This window comes from Hordeum vulgare, chromosome 7H (genome assembly GCF_904849725.1).
Source record: "Hordeum vulgare subsp. vulgare chromosome 7H, MorexV3_pseudomolecules_assembly, whole genome shotgun sequence".
NCBI lineage: Eukaryota > Viridiplantae > Streptophyta > Magnoliopsida > Poales > Poaceae > Hordeum > Hordeum vulgare.
In genome coordinates, this window is record NC_058524.1 from 67,082,068 (window position 1) to 67,103,035 (window position 20,968).

Sequence of the window (20,968 nt, forward strand, 5' to 3'; positions counted from 1 at the left end):
TATATATACGGAGGTATTGGGGCTGATTTGAGACGACTTTTCCACGGCAGCCCGACCACATACCTCCACGGTTTTTCCTCTAGATCGCGTTTCTGCGGAGCTCGGGCGGAGCCCTGCTGAGACAAGGTCATCACCAACCTCCGGAGCGCCGTCACGCTGCCGGAGAACTCTTCTACCTCTCCGTCTCTCTTGCTGGATCAAGAAGGCCGAGATCATCGTCGAGCTGTACGTGTGCTGAACGCGGAGGTGCCGTCCGTTCGGTACTAGATCGTGGGACTGATCGCGGGATTGTTCGCGGGGCGGATCGAGGGACGTGAGGACGTTCCACTACATCAACCGTGTTCTCTAACGCTTCTGTTGTACGGTCTACAAGGGTACGTAGATCACTCATCCCCTCTCGTAGATGGGCATCACCATGATAGGTCTTCGTGCGTGTAGGAAAATTTTGTTTCCCATGCGACGTTCCCCAACAGTGATCCGGTTATCAAGCAACAACACCTTGTATATAATCAGAAGACCCTGACTATCTTTGATCAACTGGCTAGCCAACTAGAGGCTTGCTAGGGATAGTGTTTTGTCTATGTATCCACACATGTATATAAGTCTTCATTCAATACAATTATAGCATGGATAATGAACGATTATCTTGATACAGGAATTATAATAATAACTATATTTATTATTGCCTCTAGGGCATAATTCCAACAGTCTCCCACTTGCACTAGAGTCAATAATCTAGCCCTCACATCATCATGCGAATTACATTGTAATAAATCTAACACCCATACAGTTCTGGTGTTGATCATGCTTTGCCCGTGGAAGAGGTTTAGTCAGCGGGTCTGCTACATTCAGATCCGTGTGCAGTTTGCATATATTTACGTCCTCCCCTTCGACGTAGCCGCGGATGAGGTTGAAGCGTCGTTTGATGTGTCTGGTCTTCTTGTGAAACCATGGTTCCTTTGCTAAGGCAATGGCACCCGTGTTGTTACAGAACAAGGTTATTGGATTCAGTGCGCTTGGCACCACTCCAAGATCCGTCATGAACTGCTTCATCCATTTTGAACCTCTTCAAAAGTTTATCAAGGTATGTGCTTTGTGAAAGTCCTATCAGGCGTTTTGATCTATCCCTATAGATCTTAATGCCTAGAATGTAAGCAGCTTCTCCTAGGTCCTTCATAGAGAAACTTTTATTAAAGTAATCCTTTATGCTCTCCAAAAACTGTACATTGTTTCCAATCAGCAATATGTCATCTACATATAATATTAGAAACGCCACAGAGCTCCCACTCACTTTCTTGTAAATACAAGATTCTCCAACCACTTGTATAAACCCAAATGCTTTGATCACCTCATCAAAGCGTTTGTTCCAACTCCGAGATGCTTGCACCAGTCCATAAATGGATCGCTGGAGCTTGCACACCTTGTTAGCATTCTTAGGATCGACAAAACCTTCGGGTTGCATCATATACAACTCTTCCTTAAGGAAACCGTTAAGGAACGCCGTTTTGACATCCATCTGTCGGATTTCATAATCAAAAAATGCAGCTATTGCTAACATGATTCTGACGGACTTAAGCATCGCTACAGGTGAGAATGTATCATCGTAGTCAACTCCTTGAACTTGTGAAAAACCTTTTGCCACAAGTCAAGCTTTATAAACGGTCACATTGCCGTCAGCGTCCGTCTTGTTCTTAAAGATCCATTTGTTCTGAATAGCCTTGCGGCCCTCGGGTAGTACTTCCAAAGTCCACACTTTATTTTCATACATGGATCCTATCTCGGACTTCATGGCCTCCAGCCATTTGTTGGAATCTGGGCCCACCATTTCTTCTTCATAATTTGCAGGTTCATTGTTGTCTAACAACATGATTGACAACGGGATTACCGTACCACTCTGGAGCAGCACGTGGTCTCGTCGACCTGCGTGGTTCGACAGAAACTTGAACCGGAGTTTCATGATCATCATCATTAACTTCCTCCTCAGCCGGCGTTGCAACGACAGAGGTTTCCCCTTGCCCTGCGCCACCATCCATAGGGATGAGAGGTTCGACAACCTCGTCAAGTTCTATCTTCCTCCCACTCAATTCTCTCGAGAGAAACTCCTTCTCGAGAAAAACTCCGTTTTTAGCAACAAACACTTTGCCCTCGGATTTGAGATAGAAGGTGTACCCAACTGTCTCTTTTGGGTAACCTATGAAGACGCACTTTTCCGCTTTGGGTTCCAGCTTTTCAGGCTGAAGCTTTTTGACATAAGCATCACATCCCCAAACTTTAAGAAACGACAACTTTGGCCTTTTGCCATACCACAGTTCGTATGGTGTCGTCTCAACGGATTTTGATGGTGCCCTATTTAAAGTGAATGCAGCTGTGTCTAATGCATAACCCCAAAATGATAACGGCAAATCGGTAAGACACATCATAGATCGCACCATCTCTAATAAAGTAAGATTACGACGTTCGGACACACCATTACGCTGTGGTGTTCCAGGCGGTGTCAACTGTGAAACAATTCCACATTGTCTTAAGTGAGCACCAAACTCGAAACTCAGATATTCACCCCCACGATCAGACCGTAGGAACTTGATCTTCTTGTTACGATGATTTTCAACTTCACTCTGAAATTGCTTGAACTTTTCAAATGTTTCAGACTTGTGCTTCATTAAGTAGACATAACCATATCTACTTAAATCGTCAGTGAAGGTGAGAAAATAACGATATCCGCCGCGTGCCTCCACGCTCATCGGACCGCACACATCGGTATGTATGATTTCCAATAAGTCACTGGCACGCTCCATTGTTCCGGAGAACGGAGTTTTAGTCATCTTGCCCATGAGGCATGGTTCGCACGTGTCAAGTGAACCAAAGTCAAGTGACTCCAAAAGTCCATCGGTATGGAGTTTCTTCATGCGCTTTACACCAATATGACCTAAGCGGCAGTGCCACAAAAACATGGCGCTATCATTGTTAACTCTAACTCTTTTGGTCTCAATGTTATGTATATGTGTATCACTATCAGGATTCAATATGAACAATCCTCTCACATTGGGTGCATGACCATAAAAGATGTTACTCATAGAAATAGAACAACCATTATTCTGTGACTTAAAAGAGTAACCGTCTCGCAATAAACAAGATCCAGATATAATGTTCATGCTCAACACAGGCACTAAATAACAATTATTCAAGTTCGGAACTAATCCCGATGGTAACTGAAGTGAAACTGTGCCGACGGCGATTGCATCAACCTTGGAACCATTTCCTACGCGCATTGTCACTTCATCTTTCGCCAGCCTTCGCCTATTCCGCAGTTCCTGTTTCGAGTTGCAAATATGAGCAACAGAACCGGTATCGAATACCCAGGCACTACTACGAGAGCCGGTTAAGTACACATCAATAACATGTATATCAAATATACCTGATTTTTCTTTGGCCGCCTTCTTATCAGCCAGATACTTGGGGCAATTGCGCTTCCAATGACCCATACCCTTGCAATAGTAGCACTTTGTTTCAGGCTTAGCTCCAGCTTTGGGTTTCTTCGTCGGATTGGCAACAGGCTTGCCGCTCTTCTTTGAATTGCCCTTCTTGCCTTTGCCGTTTCTCTTGAAACTAGTGGTCTTATTCACCATCAACACTTGATGCTCTTTACGGAGTTCAGACTCTGCGACTTTCAGCATCGCAAACAACTCGCCGGGTGACTTGTTCATCCCTTGCATGTTGTAGTTCAACACAAAGCCCTTATAGCTTGGCGGCAGTGATTGAAGAATTCTGTCAGTGATAGCCTCTTGCGGGAGTTCAATCCCCAGCTCAGCTAGACGGTTTGAGTACCCAGACATTTTGAGCACATGTTCACTGACAGACGAATTCTCCTCCATCTTGCAAGCATAGAATTTATCGGAGGTCTCATACCTCTCGATCCGGGCGTTCTTCTGAAAGATAAACTTCAACTCCTGGAACATCTCATATGCTCCATGACGCTCAAAGCGACGTTGAAGTCCCGGTTCTAAGCCATACAAGACTGCACATTGAACTACTAAGTAGTCCTCCTTACGCGTTAACCAAGCGTTCTTAGCATCCTGGTCAGCCGTAGCGGGTGGTTCATCTCCTAGCGCAGCATTAAGGACATAATCCTTCTTCCCAGCTTGTAGGATCAACTTAAGATTACGAGCCCAGTCTACAAAGTTGCTTCCATCATCTTTCAACTTAGCTTTCTCTAGGAACGTATTAAAATTCAGGGTGACTGTCGCGTGAGCCATGATCTACAACACAAATATATTCAAACTGGACTTAGACTATGTTCAAGATAATTAGAGTTTAACTTAATCAAATTACTTGCTAAACTCCCACTCAAAAAGTACATCTCTCTAGTCATTTGAGTGGTTCATGACCCACTTACACTAGCTCAAGTCCGATCATCACGTGAGTTGAGTATAGTTTCAGTGGTAAGCATTGTTGGGGAACGTCGCATGGGAAACAAAAAATTTCCTACGCGCACGAAGACCTATCATGGTGAGGTCCATCTACGAGAGGGGATGAGTGATCTACGTACCCTTGTAGACCGCACAGCAGAAGCGTTAGAGAACACGGTTGATGTAGTGGAACGTCCTCACGTCCCTCGATCCGCCCCGCGAACAATCCCGCGATCAGTCCCACGATCTAGTACCGAACGGACGGCACCTCCGCGTTCAGCACACGTACAGCTCGACGATGATCTCGGCCTTCTTGATCCAGCAAGAGAGACGGAGAGGTAGAAGAGTTCTCCGGCAGCGTGACGGCGCTCCGGAGGTTGGTGATGATCTTGTCTCAGCAGGGCTCCGCCCGAGCTCCGCAGAAACACGATCTAGAGGAAAAACTATGGAGGTATGTGGTCGGGCAGCCGTGAGAAAGTCGTCTCAAATCTGCCCTAAAAGCCCCATATATATAGGAGGAGGGAGGGGGACCTTGCCTTGGGGTCCAAGGGATCCCCAAGGGGTCGACCGAGCCAGGGGGGAGGACTCTCCCCCCCCCCCCAAACCGAGTCCTACTTGGTTTGGTGGGAGGGAGTCCTTCCCCCTTCCCACTTCTTCCTTTTTTTTCTTTCCTTTGATTTTTTCTCTCTTGGCGCATAGGGGATTGGTGGGCTGTCCCACCAGCCCACTAAGGGCTGGTGTGACCCCCCAAATGCCTATGGGCTTCCCCGGAGTGGGTTGCCCCCCTCCGGTGAACTCCCAGAACCCATTCGTCATTCCCGGTACATTCCCGGTAACTCTGAAAACCTTCCGGTAATCAAATGAGGTCATCCTATATATCAATCTTCGTTTCCGGACCATTCCGGAAACCCTCGTGATGTCCGTGATCTCATCCGGGACTCCGAACAACATTCGGTAACCAACCATATAACTCAAATACGCATAAAACAACGTCGAACCTTAAGTGTGCAGACCTTGCGGGTTCGAGAACTATGTAGACATGACCCGAGAGACTCCTCGGTCAATATCCAATAGCAGGACCTGGATGCCCATATTGGATCCTACACATTCTACGAAGATCTTATCGTTTGAACCTCAGTGCCAAGGATTCGTATAATCCCGTATGTCATTCCCTTTGTCCTTTGGTATGTTACTTGCCCGAGATTTGATCGTCAGTATCCGCATACCTATTTCAATCTCGTTTACCGACAAGTCTCTTTACTCGTTCCGTAATACAAGATCCCGCAACTTACACTAAGTTACATTGCTTGCAAGGCTTGTGTGTGATGTTGTATTACCGAGTGGGCCCCGAGATACCTCTCCGTCATACGGAGTCACAAATCCCAGTCTTGATCCATACTAACCCAACTAACACCTTCGGAGATACCTGTAGAGCATCTTTATAGTCACCCAGTTACGTTGCGACGTTTGATACACACAAAGTATTCCTCCGGTGTCAGTGTGTTATATGATCTCATGGTCATAGGAATAAATACTTGACACGCAGAAAACAGTAGCAATAAAATGACACGATCAACATGCTACGTCTATTAGTTTGGGTCTAGTCCATCACATGATTCTCCTAATGATGTGATCCCGTTATCAAGTGACAACACTTGCCTATGGCCAGGAAACCTTGACCATCTTTGAACAACGAGCTAGTCAACTAGAGGCTTACTAGGGACAGTGTTTTGTCTATGTACCCACACAAGTATTGTGTTTCCAATCAATACAATTATAGCATGGATAATAAACGATTATCATGAACTAAGAAATATAATAATAACTAATTTATTATTGCCTCTAGGGCATATTTCCAACAGTCTCCCACTTGCACTAGAGTCAATAATCTAGTTCACATCACCATGTGATCCCAACGAATCCAACACCCGTATAGTTATGGGGTCTGATCACGTCTTGCTCGTGAGAGAGGTTTTTAGTCAACGGTTCTGAAACTTTCAGATCCGTGCGTTCTTTACAAATCTTTATGTCATCTTATAGATGCTGCTACTACGTGCTATTCGGAAATGCTCCAAATATCTACTCTACTATACAAATCCGTTTCACTACTCATAGTTATCCGGATTAGTGTCAAAGCTTGCATTGACGTAACCCTTTACGACAAACTCTTTAACCACCTCCATAATCGAGAAAAATTCCTTAGTCCATTAGTTACTAAGGATAAATTTCGACCCCTGCTAGTGATTCAATCATGGATCACTCTCTGTACCTCTCAACATACTTTGAGTCAAGGCACACATCAGGTGCGGTACACAGCATGGCATACTTTAGATTCTACGGCTAAGGCATAGAAGACGACCTTCGTTTATTCTTTTTATTCTGCCGTGGTCGGGTTTTGAGTCTTACTCAAATTCACACCTCACAACGCAACCAAGAACTCCTTCTTTGCTGATCTATTTTGAACTCTTTCAAAAACTTGTCAAGGCATGCATCTTGTTGAAACTTCTATTAAGCGCTTTCGATCTATCTCCATAGATCATTGATGCTCAACGTTCAAGCAGCGTAATCCAGGTACTCCTTTGAAAAACCTTTCAAACAACCTTGTATGCTTTACAGAAATTCTACATTACTTCTAATCCACAATATGTCAACCACATATACTTATCAGAAATTCTATAGTGCTCCCACTCACTTCTTTGGAAATACAAGTTTCTCATAAACCTTGTACACACCCAAAATCTTTGATCATCTCATCAAAGTGCTTATTCCAACTCCGAGATGCTCGCACCAGTCCATTGAAGGATTGCTGGAGTTTGCATACTTGTTAGTATCCTTAGGATCGACAAAACCTCCTGGTTGTATCACATACAATGTTTGCTCAAGGAAACCGTCGAGGAAACAATGTTTTGACATCCTACGTGCAATATTTCATAAATAATGCAGCAACTACTAACATAATTCTAACAGACTTTTAGCATCGCTACGAGTGAGAAAGTCTCATCATAGTCAAGTGTTTGATCTTGTCGGAAACATCTTTGCGACAAGTCGAGCTTTTCTTAATAGTGACTAATCACCATCATCGTCTGTCTTCCTTTTAAAGATCCATCTCTACTCAATAGTCTTATGACCGTCAAGTAGTTCTTCCAAAGTCTACACTCTGTTTTCATACATGGATCCTCTCTCGGATTTCATGGCTTCTAGCCATTTGTCGGAATCTGGGCCCACCATCGCTTTCTCCATAACTCGTAGGTTCACTGTTGCTCAACAACATGACCTCCAAGACAGGGTTACCGTACTACTCTGCAGCAGTACGCGACCTTGTCGACCTACGAGGTTTGTAGTAACTTGATTCGAAACTCAATGATCACCACCATCAGCTTCCACTTCAATTGGTGTAGGCGCCACAGGAACAACTTCCTACGCCCTGCTACACACTGGTTGAAGTGATGGTTCAATAACCTCATCAAGTTCTACTACCCTCCCACTCAATTCTCTCGAGAGAAACCTTTCCTCGAGAAAGGATCCGTTTCTAGAAAAAAAACACTTTGCTTTCGGATCTGAGATAGGAGATGTACCCAACTGTTTTGGATATCCTATGAAGATGCATTTATCCGCTTTGGGTTCGAGCTTATCAGACAGAAACTTTTTCACATAAGTGTCGAAGCCCCAAACTTTCAAGAAACGACAGTTTAGATTTCTCTAAACCTCAGTCTATACTGTGTCATCTCAACGGAAATACGCGGTGCCCTATTTAAAGTGAATGCGGTTGTCTCTAATGCATAACCCATAAACGATAGTGGTAATTCGATAAGAGACATCACAGCATGCACCATACTAAATAGTGCGTGGCTATGACGTTCAGACACATCATCACACTATGATGTTCCAGGTGGCATGAACTGTGAAACAATTTCCACATTGTCTTAACTGTGTACCAAAAACTCGTAACTCAGATATTCATTTCTATGATCATATCGTAGACAGTTTATCCTCTTGTTACGACGAACTTCACTCTGAAACAGAATTGAACTTTTCAATATTCCAGACTTGTGATTCATTAAGTAAATACTCTAGTATCTACTCAAATCGTCAGTGAAGTAAGAACATAATGATATCCACTGCGTGCCTCAGCACCCATTGGACTGCATACATCAAAATGTATCACTTCCAACAAGTTACTATCTTATTTCATCTCAATGAAAAACAAGGCCTTGCTCATGTGGTATGATTTGCATGTCACTAGTGATTCGAAATCAGGTGAGCACAAAGATCCATCAGCATGGAGCCTCTTCATGCAATTTATACTGACATGACTCGAGCGGCAGTGCCACAAATAAGTGGTACTATCATTATTAACTTGTATCTTTTGGCACCAATGTGTAACACTACAATCGAGATTCAATAAACCATTGAAGGTGATTATTCAAACAAAATAGAGTAACCATTATTCTCTTTGAATGAATAATCGTATTGCAATGAACACGATCCAAGCATGTTCACGCTTAACGCAAACACCAAATAACAATTATTTAGGTTCAACACCAATCCCGATGGTAGAGGGAGCGTGCGACGTTTGATTATATCAACCTTGGAAACACTTCCAACACGTATCGTCACCTCGCCTTTAGCTAGTCTCCGTTTATGCCGTAGCTTTCATTTTGCGTTACTAATCACTTAGCAACCGAACCGGTATCCAATACCCTCGTGCTACTAGGAGTACTAGTAAAGTACACATCAACATTATGTATATCACATATATACTTCTCTCGACTTTTGCCAGCCTTCTCATCCACCAAGTGTTTAGAGTTGCTCCGCCTCAGTGACTGTTCCCCTTTGTACAGAAGCACTTAGTCTCGGGTTTGGGTTTAATCTTGGGTCTCTTCATTAGTGCAGCAACTGTTTTGCCGTTTCACGAAGTATCCCTTCTAGCCCTTGCCTTTCTTGAAACTTAGTGGTTTTACTAACCATCAACTATTGATGCTCCTTCTTGATTTCTACTTTCGCAGTGTCAAACATCGCGAATCACTCAAAAGATCATAGTATCTATCCTTGATATGTTATAGTTCATCACGAAGCTCTCATAGCTTGGTGGCAGTGACTTTGGAGAACCATCACTATCTCATCTGGAAGATTAACTCCCACTTGATTCAAGCGATTGTCGTACTCAGACAATCTGAGCACACGCTCAACGATTGAGCTTTTCTCCTTTACTTTGTGGACAAAGAATCTTGTTTGGAGGTCTCGTACCTCTTAACAAGGGCACAAGCATGAAATCACAATTTCATCTCTTTAGAACATCTCTTATGTTCCGTGACGTTTCAAAACGTCTTCGGCGCCTTGCTTCTAAGCCATCAAGTATCTTGCACTGAACTATCGTGTAGTCATCAGAAACGTGTATGTCGGATGTTCACATCATCTACAGACGACGCTCGAGGTGCAGCACACCGAGTGGTGCATTAAGGACATAAGCCTTCTGCGTAGCAACGAGGACAATCCTCGGTTTTACAGACTCAGTCTGCAAAGGTTGCTACTATCAATTTTCAACTAAATTTTCTCTAGGAACATATAAAAACAGTAGAGCTATAGCGCAAACTACATCGTAATTCGCAAAGACCATTAGACTATGTTCATGACAATTAGTTCAATTAATCATATTACTTAAGAACTCCCACTCAAAAAGTACATCTCTCTAGTCATTTGAGTGGTACATGATCCAAATCCGCTATCTCAAGTCCGATCATCACGTGAGTCGAGAATAGTTTCAGTGGTAAGTATCCTTATGCTAATCATATCAACTATACGATTCATGCTCGACCTTTCGGTCTCATGTGTTCCGAGGCCATGTCTGCACATGCTAGGCTCGTCAAGCTTAACCCGAGTGTTCCTCGTGTGCAACTGTTTTGCACCCGTTGTATGTGAACGTTGAGTCTATCACACCCGATCATCACGTGGTGTCTCGAAACGAAGAACTGTCGCAACGGTGCACAGTCGGGGAGAACACAATTTCGTCTTGAAATTTTTAGTGAGAGATCACCTCATAATGCTACCGTCGTTCTAAGCAAAATAAGGTGCATAAAAGGATTAACATCACATGCAATTCATAAGTGACATGATATGGCCATCATCTCGTGCTTCTTGATCTCCATCACCATAGCACCGGCACGATCTTCTTGTCACCGGCGCCACACCATGATCATCCATCAACGTGTTGCCATCGGGGTTGTCGTGCTACTTATGCTATTACTACTAAAGCTACATCCTAGCAAAATAGTAAACGCATCTACAAGCACATATGTTAGTATAAAGACAACCCTATGGCTCCTGCCGGTTGCCGTACCATCGACGTGCAAGTCGATATTTCTATTACAACATGATCATCTCATACATCCAATATATCACATCACATCATTGGCCATATCACATCACAATCATACCCTGCAAAAACAAGTTAGACGTCCTCTAATTTTGTTGTTGCATGTTTTACGTGGTGACCAAGGGTATCTAGTAGGATCGCATCTTACTTACGCAAACACCACAACGGAGATATATGAATTGCTATTTAACCTCATCCAAGGACCTCCTCGGTCAAATCCGATTCAACTAAAGTTGGAGAAACCGTCACTTGCCAGTCATCTTTGAGCAAAGGGGGTTACTCGTAACGATGAAACCAGTCTCTCGTAAGCGTACGAGTAATGTCGGTCCAAGCCGCTTCAATCCAACAATACCGCGGAATCAAGAAAAGACTAAGGAGGGCAGCAAAACGCACATCACCGCCCACAAAACCTTTTGTGTTCTACTCGAGAAGACATCTACGCATGAACCTAGCTCATGATGCCACTGTTGGGGAACGTCGCATGGGAAACAAAAAATTTCCTACGCGCACGAAGACCTATCATGGTGATGTCCATCTACGAGAGGGGATGAGTGATCTACGTACCCTTGTAGACCGCACAGCAGAAGCGTTAGAGAACACGGTTGATGTAGTGGAACGTCCTCACGTCCCTCGATCCGCCCCGCGAACAATCCCGCGATCAGTCCCACGATCTAGTACCGAACGGACGGCACCTCCGCGTTCAGCACACGTACAGCTCGACGATGATCTCGGCCTTCTTGATCCAGCAAGAGAGACGGAGAGGTAGAAGAGTTCTCCGGCAGCGTGACGGCGCTCCGGAGGTTGGTGATGATCTTGTCTCAGCAGGGCTCCGCCCGAGCTCCGCAGAAACACGATCTAGAGGAAAAACTATGGAGGTATGTGGTCGGGCAGCCGTGAGAAAGTCGTCTCAAATCTGCCCTAAAAGCCCCATATATATAGGAGGAGGGAGGGGGACCTTGCCTTGGGGTCCAAGGGATCCCCAAGGGGTCGGCCGAGCCAGGGGGGAGGACTCTCCCCCCCCCCCAAACCGAGTCCTACTTGGTTTGGTGGGAGGGAGTCCTTCCCCCTTCCCACTTCTTCCTTTTTTTTTTCTTTCCTTTGATTTTTTCTCTCTTGGCGCATAGGGGATTGGTGGGCTGTCCCACCAGCCCACTAAGGGCTGGTGTGACCCCCCAAATGCCTATGGGCTTCCCCGGAGTGGGTTGCCCCCCTCCGGTGAACTCCCAGAACCCATTCGTCATTCCCGGTACATTCCCGGTAACTCCGAAAACCTTCCGGTAATCAAATGAGGTCATCCTATATATCAATCTTCGTTTCCGGACCATTCCGGAAACCCTCGTGACGTCCGTGATCTCATCTGGGACTCCGAACAACATTCGGTAACCAACCATATAACTCAAATACGCATAAAACAACGTCGAACCTTAAGTGTGCAGACCCTGCGGGTTCGAGAACTATGTAGACATGACCCGAGAGACTCCTCGGTCAATATCCAATAGCGGGACCTGGATGCCCATATTGGATCCTACACATTCTACGAAGATCTTATCGTTTGAACCTCAGTGCCAAGGATTCGTATAATCCCGTATGTCATTCCCTTTGTCCTTTGGTATGTTACTTGCCCGAGATTTGATCGTCAGTATCCGCATACCTATTTCAATCTCGTTTACCGACAAGTCTCTTTACTCGTTCCGTAATACAAGATCCCGCAACTTACACTAAGTTACATTGCTTGCAAGGCTTGTGTGTGATGTTGTATTACCGAGTGGGCCCCGAGATACCTCTCCGTCATACGGAGTCACAAATCCCAGTCTTGATCCATACTAACCCAACTAACACCTTCGGAGATACCTGTAGAGCATCTTTATAGTCACCCAGTTACGTTGCGACGTTTGATACACACAAAGTATTCCTCCGGTGTCAGTGTGTTATATGATCTCATGGTCATAGGAATAAATACTTGACACGCAGAAAACAGTAGCAATAAAATGACACGATCAACATGCTACGTCTATTAGTTTGGGTCTAGTCCATCACATGATTCTCCTAATGATGTGATCCCGTTATCAAGTGACAACACTTGCCTATGGCCAGGAAACCTTGACCATCTTTGAACAACGAGCTAGTCAACTAGAGGCTTACTAGGGACAGTGTTTTGTCTATGTACCCACACAAGTATTGTGTTTCCAATCAATACAATTATAGCATGGATAATAAACGATTATCATGAACTAAGAAATATAATAATAACTAATTTATTATTGCCTCTAGGGCATATTTCCAACAAGCATCCCTATGCTAATCATATCAACTATATGACTCATGATCGACCTTTCAGTCTCATGTACTCCGAGGCCATGTCTGCACATGCTAGGCTCGTCAAGCTTAACCCGAGTGTTCCACGTGTGCAACTGTTTTGCACCCGTTGTATGTGAACGTTAAGTCTATCACACCCAATCATCACGTGGTGTCTCGAAACGACGAACTGTAGCAACGGTGCACAGTCGGGGAGAACACAATTTCGTCTTGAAATTTTAGTGAGAGATCACCTCATAATGCTACCGTCGTTCTAAGCAAAATAAGGTGCATAAAAGGATTAACATCACATGCAATTCATAAGTGACATGATATGGCCATCATCACGTGCTCCTTGATCTCCATCACCAAAGCACCGGCACGATCTTCTTGTCACCGGCGCCACACCATGATCTCCATCAACGTGTCGCCATCAGGGTTGTCGTGCTACTCATGCTATTACTACTAAAGCTACATCCTAGCAAAATAGTAAACGCATCTGCAAGCACAAACGTTAGTTTAAAGACAACCCTATGGCTCCTGCCGGTTGCCGTACCATCGACGTGCAAGTCAATATTATCTATTACAACATGATCATCTCATACATCCAATATATCACATCACAAGCATACCCTGCAAAAACAAGTTAGACGTCCTCTAATTTTGTTGTTGCATGTTTTACGTGGTGACCATGGGTATCTAGTAGGATCGCATCTTACTTACACAAACACCACAACGGAGATATATGAATTGCTATTTAACCTTATACAAGGACCTCCTCAGTCAAATCCGATTCAATTAAAGTTGGAGAAACCGACACTTGCCAGTCATCTTTGAGCAAAGGGGGTTACTCGTAGCGATGAAACCAGTCTCTCGTAAGCGTACGAGTAATGTCGGTCCAAGCCGCTTCAATCCAACAATACCGCGGAATCAAGAAAAGACTAAGGAGGGCAGCAAAACGCACATCACCGCCCACAAAAACTTTTGTGTTCTACTCGAGAAGACATCTACGCATGAACCTAGCTCATGATTCCACTGTTGGGGAACGTCGCATGGGAAACAAAAAATTTCCTACGCGCACGAAGACCTATCATGGTGATGTTCATCTACGAGAGGGGATTTCCGATCTACGTACCCTTGTAGATCGCACAGCAGAAGCGTTAGTGAACGCGGTTGATGTAGTGGAACGTCCTCACGTCCCTCGATCCGCCCCGCGAACCGTCCCACGAACCGTCCCGCGATCCGTCCCACGATCTAGTGCCGAACGGACGGCACCTCCGCGTTCAGCACACGTACAGCTCGATGATGATCTCGGCCTTCTTGATCCAGCAAGAGAGACGGAGAGGTAGATGAGTTCTCCGACAGCGTGACGGCGCTCCGGAGGTTGGTGGTGATCTGATCTCGGCAGGGCTCCGCCCGAGCTCCGCAGAAACGCGATCTAGAGGTAAAACCGTGGAGGTATGTGGTCGGGCTGCCTTTGAAAAGTTGTGTCAAATCAGCCCTAATTGCTCCATATATATAGGAGGAGGGAGGGGAGGCTTGCCTTGAGGCTCAAGGAGCCCCAAGGGCTGCGCACCAAGGGGAAGAGGAGTCCTCCTCCAATCCTAGTCCAACTAGGATTAGAAAGTGGAGTCCTTCTCTCCTTTCCCACCTCCCTTCTTTTTCTTTCTCTTTGATTTTCTATCCTTGGCGCATAGGGCCCTCTTGGGCTGTCCCACCAGCCCACCAAGGGCTGGTGCGCCACCCCCAAGGCCTATGGGCTTCCCCGGGGTGGGTTGCCCCCCCCCCGGTGAACACCCGGAACCCATTCGTCATTCCCGATACATTCCCGGTAACTCCGAAAACCTTCCGGTAATCAAATGAGGTCATCCTATATATCAATCTTCGTTTCCGGACCATTTCGGAAACCCTCGTGACGTCCGTGATCTCATCCGGGATTCCGAACAACATTCGGTAACCAACCATATAACTCAAATACGCATAAAACAACGTCGAACCTTAAGTGTGCAGACCCTGCGGGTTCGAGAACTATGTAGACATGACCCGAGTGACTCCTCGGTCAATATCCAATAGCGGGACCTAGATGCCCATATTGGATCCCACATATTCTACGAAGATCTTATCGTTTGAACCTCAGTGCCAAGGATTCATATAATCTCGTATGTCATTTCCTTTTTCCTTCGGTATGTTACTTGCCAGAGATTCGATCGTCAGTATCCGCATACCTATTTCAATCTCGTTTACCGGCAAGTCTCTTTACTCGTTCCGTAATACAAGATCCCGCAACTTCCACTAAGTCACATTGCTTGCAAGGCTTGTGTGTGATGTTGTATTACCGAGTGGGCCCCGAGATACCTCTCCGTCACACGGAGTGACAAATCCCAGTCTCGATCCATACTAACTCAACGGACACCTTCGGAGATACCTGTAGAGCATCTTTATAGTCACCCAGTTACGTTGCGACGTTTGATACACACAAAGCATCCCTCCGGTGTCAGTGAGTTATATGATCTCATGGTCATAGGAACAAATACTTGACATGCAGAAAACAGTAGCAACAAAATGACACGATCAACATGCTACGTCTATTAGTTTGGGTCTAGTCCATCACGTGATTCTTCTAATGACGTGATCCAGTTATCAAGCAACAACACCTTGTATATAATCAGAAGACCCTGACTATCTTTGATCAACTGGCTAGCCAACTAGAGGCTTGCTAGGGATAGTGTTTTGTCTATGTATCCACACATGTATATAAGTCTTCATTCAATACAATTATAGCATGGATAATAAACGATTATCTTGATACAGGAATTATAATAATAACTATATTTATTATTGCCTCTAGGGCATAATTCCAACACAACAATGGGGGAAGAACAGGAGCTAAAGAGATAAGGTTCAATGGGTAAGAAGACCCTGATATGTCTCCAACGTATCTATAATTTTTGATGGTTTCATGCTATTATCTTGTCAAACTTTGGATGTTTTGTATGCCTTCTATATATTTTTTGGGACTAACTTATTAACTCACTGCCAAGTGCCAGTTCTTGTTTTTTCCATATTTTTGACCGCTTTCAGAGGAGGATTTTGAACGGAGTCCAAACAGAATGAAACTACCAAAAAGATTTTTCCAAAACAGAAAAAGATCGGAGATCCAGAGAATCAGGGCAGGGGGCCACCAGGGACCCCACAAGATCTCATGGCGCGGCCAGGGGGGCCCGCGCCCCCTGGCTTGTGGGCTCCCTGAGGCTCCTTTGCCCTAGGTTTTGCGCCTATATATTACCAAAAATTCCATAAAAAATCAGGAGATCATCGAAAGTACTTTTCCGCCGCCGCAAGCTTCTGTCTCCGCAAGATCCCATCTAGGGCACGTTCTGGTGCCCTACCAGGGGGATTCGGATACGGAGGGCTTCTTCATCAACACCATGACCTCTCCGATGATGCGTGAGTAGTTCACCATAGACCTACGGGTCCATAGCTAGTAGCTAGATGGCTTCTTCTCTCTCTTGGATCTTCAATACAAAGTTCTCCATGATCTTCATGGAGATCTATCCGATGTAATCTTCTTTTGCGGTGTGTTTGTCGAAATCCGATGAATTGTGGATTTATGATCAGATTATCTATGAATCTTATTTGAGTTTCTTCTGATCTCTCTTATGCATGATTTCATATCCTCGCAATTCTCTTTGAGTTGTGGTTTTTTTTGGCCAACTAGATCTTGGCCAACTAGATCTATGATTCTTGCAATGGGAGAAGTGCTTGGTTTTGGGTTCATACCGTGCGGTGACCTCACCCAGTGACAGAAGGGGTAGCGAGGCACGCATCATGTTGTTGCCATCAAGGGTAAAAAGATGGGGTTTTATCATTGGTTTGAGATTATCCCTCTACATCATGTCATCTTGCTTAAGGCGTTACTCTGTTCGTCATGAACTCAATACACTAGATGCATGCTGGATAGCGGTCGATGTGTGGAGTAATAATAGTAGATGCAGAAAGTATCGGTCTACTTGTCTCAGACGTGATGCCTATATGTATGATCATTGCCTTAGATATCGTCATGACTTTGCGCGGTTCTATCAATTGCTCGACCGTAATTTGTTCACCCACCATGATACTTGCTATTTTGAGAGAAGCCTCTAGTGAACACTATGGCCCCCGGGTCTACTCCACACCATATTTTCAGCCTTACACTTTTTACTTCGTTGCACTTTCCGCCTTCAGATCTCACTTTGCAAACAATCTTGAAGGGATTGACAACCCCTTTATAGCGTTGGGTGCAAGCTCTTTTGTGTTTGTGCAGGTACTCTGGACTTGACGAGATTCTCCTACTGGATTGATACATTGGTTCTCAAACTGAGGGAAATACTTACTGCTCCTATGCTGCATCACCCTTTCCTCTTCAAGGGAAAAAACCAACGCAAGCAAGTCTCCATCAACGTGTCAAATTTTGGCGATGTTGTTTGAGAAGTAGCAGACCCCCTTTTATAGGTGGGGAAAAATCCAACCGTTAAGCCTCACACCCCGCATAGAGCGGTACTACCGCTCATGGGAGCGATACTACCGCTCGGTAGGTTCACCAACCATGCTGAGGCCAAAAAGGATGCAAAAAATAGTCCGACGGAGCGGTACTACCGCTAGGGAGCGGTAGTAAAAAATTACTACCGCTCCGGGGGCGGTACTACCTCTCCGGGGGCGGTACTACCGCTACAGGAGCGGTACTACCGCTGGATACTGAAACTGCTGTAACTTTCGCATACGGACTCCGAATTCAACGAAACCAAGTTTGTTGGAAAGCTAACGACATGGGATAATACAATATTGATAGAAATATCAATAAGAAGCAAGTGATAAAAGTACCATAAGAGAATGGTGAGAACCCTTCTTCGAATAAGACCAGTAAAAACTCCCAACATCGAAAACATCATAGAAGATGCATATGGACTCCATTTTCGATGAACTCGAGCATGTCATGAAGATGACCATAAGCTCTAAAACTCACAAAGAGAAATACGAAACAAGAACCAAGAAGTATGATGCAAGGATGCAAATGGTTTGAGCTCTCAACGAACGATACGATCAAGCTACTCACTTGAGAGCCCCCTTGACAGTACGACAACCTAGCCTAAAACAGAAAACCTATCAAGGGCAAACCTATACCTTGCACCTTGTCCTCTTGAGCTAGATGACGATGATCTTGGCTTCCTCAAGATGGACCACCTTTTTTGCTTGCGTTGGCTTGATGAAGACTAGTTGATTGCTCCCCCATACACACTCTGGGTGAGCCGCTCTTCATCATATCTTCACAAGTCCATTGCCAGCATCCTCCACCACTTGACGTCATCCTCCATGGGTTGTATGAGATCTTCCTCTTGACGCAAGCCCATGGAAACACACCTAACCCCACATAGAACTCTCACGAAGAACATGTGTTAGTATACAAATGTAATGGACAATGCTTACCATACCATGGGATCACTTGATCCCTCTCGGTACATCTTGTACGCTTTGTGTGTTGATCATCTTGATTTACTCTTTGTCTAAGGATCTTGATCAACCTTGTGTCTCTATGACCATTCTTTGGATAATACCTTGAATACCACCTTGGTCATCATATAAACTCCTTGAACCCAACAGATGGACTTCAAGAAGTGCCTATGGACAAATCCTATAAATATAACTTAAGGCAACCATTAGTCCATAGGAATTGTCATCAATTACCAAAACCACATATGGAGATATATGCTCTAACACCTTGTTGCACCTGTGCCTGGAACCCGCCGCGCGTGTGACTGTGCCTAGTCGTCCCTCCTTCCTCTCCCGCCGCACCTCTGCCTCGTCGTCGCCCGCTGCCAAGTAGCCGCCACCCACAGCTCCGGAATCCCATGCCAGAGCAGAGAGGGTGCGGGAGGTGGGCACCAAGACGGGGTGGTGCCGGGGAGGAGAGGCTGCAGGAGGGTGGCAGCGCAAAGGAGAGGCTGCACGAGAGTGGCGGCGCGAGGGGAGAGGGTGCGGGAGAGCGAGGGAGAAGCTGCGGGAGGGTGGCTGCGCGAGGGGATAGGGTGCGGGAGAGCGAGGGGAGAGGGTGTGGTTCCCTGTCGACCGGCCGATTCCGGGGTATGCATGAGTTCCGCATAATCAACGAATATTCCATTTTTTTGGCCTGGTCGATTTCGGTTCGTTCGGCAACTGAACACGGGAATGGGCTCTCGGAACGGGTCCGACCCATGACATCCTATCCCATGACAGCAACCAAACACACCCTTAAAAACACACAAGAACCTTCCGGACAGTTTCTAAAATCATAATCGTTTTCTAACTAATGGGTCGACCCACCCTAGCATTTGCTTCTAAAATCATAATGAATGTATTGATCGATTTTCTTCTGGTTTTCCTGTCATTGGTTTTTGCTGGTTTTCTCATTTTGTTTGTCATTTTGTTTTCTTTTTCCTATTTTCCATTTTTAGGCATTTTCCTTTTCTTTTTTTCTATTTTTGTTGAAAATTACTAATTAGGAAGTATTTTTTTCAAAGATCACTCCCACCTTTTCATGTGGAAGTTTTTCTTTTTTTCATATATTTGTATTTTCAAAATATTTTATCTCTTAAACCGTGCATTGAAATCTTGAACCGTTTTCATCGTTGGATTCCTCGCGTCAAGATCTTTAAAACTATATCCCATGTTGATAGGTTTTGTCGAACTATTTTGACGAAAAAAACTGGACAAAAACCGTGCCTCTCGCAATAGAAATAAAAAACAATAAAATTGCGTTTTTTCATTTCCGAGAGGCACGACCATGCTTCTCGGAGAAGCAAAATCGTGTCTTTCATGAAAAAACAGAAAACACATTTTTTGTTTTCCAAGAGGCACGGTCATGCCTTTCACGAAAGCAAAACCGTGCCTATCACGGAAGCAAAACCGCTTCTCTTGCGGAAAAAATAATAATAATAAATTCCATCTTTTTCGTTTTCGATAGGCACCGTCGTACCTCCCGCCAAAGCAAAAAACCACGCCACTCGTGGAAACAAAACCACGTCTCTCACGGAAGGAAAACCAGGACTCTCATGGAAAAAAGTTAGAAAACACGTTTTTTATTTTTGAGAGAAAAGGCCGTGGCTCTTGCGAAAACATAACCGTGTCTATCGCGGAAGCAAAAACCGTGCCTCTTGCAAAAACAAAAACATATTTTTTTAGATCGTTCTCTTGCGAAAACAAAATCGTGCCTCTCATAGAAAACAACAAAAAACACATTTTTCACGCATTTTCCGTCGAAAAGCTAAGAAAGACCGATGAAAAACCAAAACACCAAAAGAATCCAGGAAAGATCAATCTAAAAAGCCGAAAACGCGTGCGAAAAATTAAAAAACAAAATCCGGTGGGAATGCTCAAAGCGTGATACGTGACGGCGGCTAAGAACGGACATTACTCGCGACGGTCCAAGCTTAGGGCCGGGCTAAAAGAAGCACGACGGTAAAAACCCAGGATCGAGCCCGACCCGGTCCGCCCGCCAGGCCTAAATTTTGGGTCCAAACCCGGCCCAAAACAGAAAAAGCCCGACTAGGCCGGACAGGCCCGGCTCGACTGCGGCACAATTTTATTTTTTCATAGGCCCGAGCCCGACCCAAGCTGACCATCGGGCTTAACTTGTAGGCCCGAGCCCGGCCCGATGGCACAAATAGGCCCGACCCGACCTGGGATTTTCGAGCCGGGTCGGATCGGGCCGGCCGGGACGGGCTGCCCATGCCCAGGTATAACGCCAAGTGATGGCGCATGAAAGTGATCCTTGAAAGGCTTCCGAAAAGCCAAGTGATGGTGCATGGAAGTGATCCTTGAAAGGCTTTCGAAAAAATGCACCCTAACTAGTTGCTCTCATTTTCGCTTTTATCAAATTGAA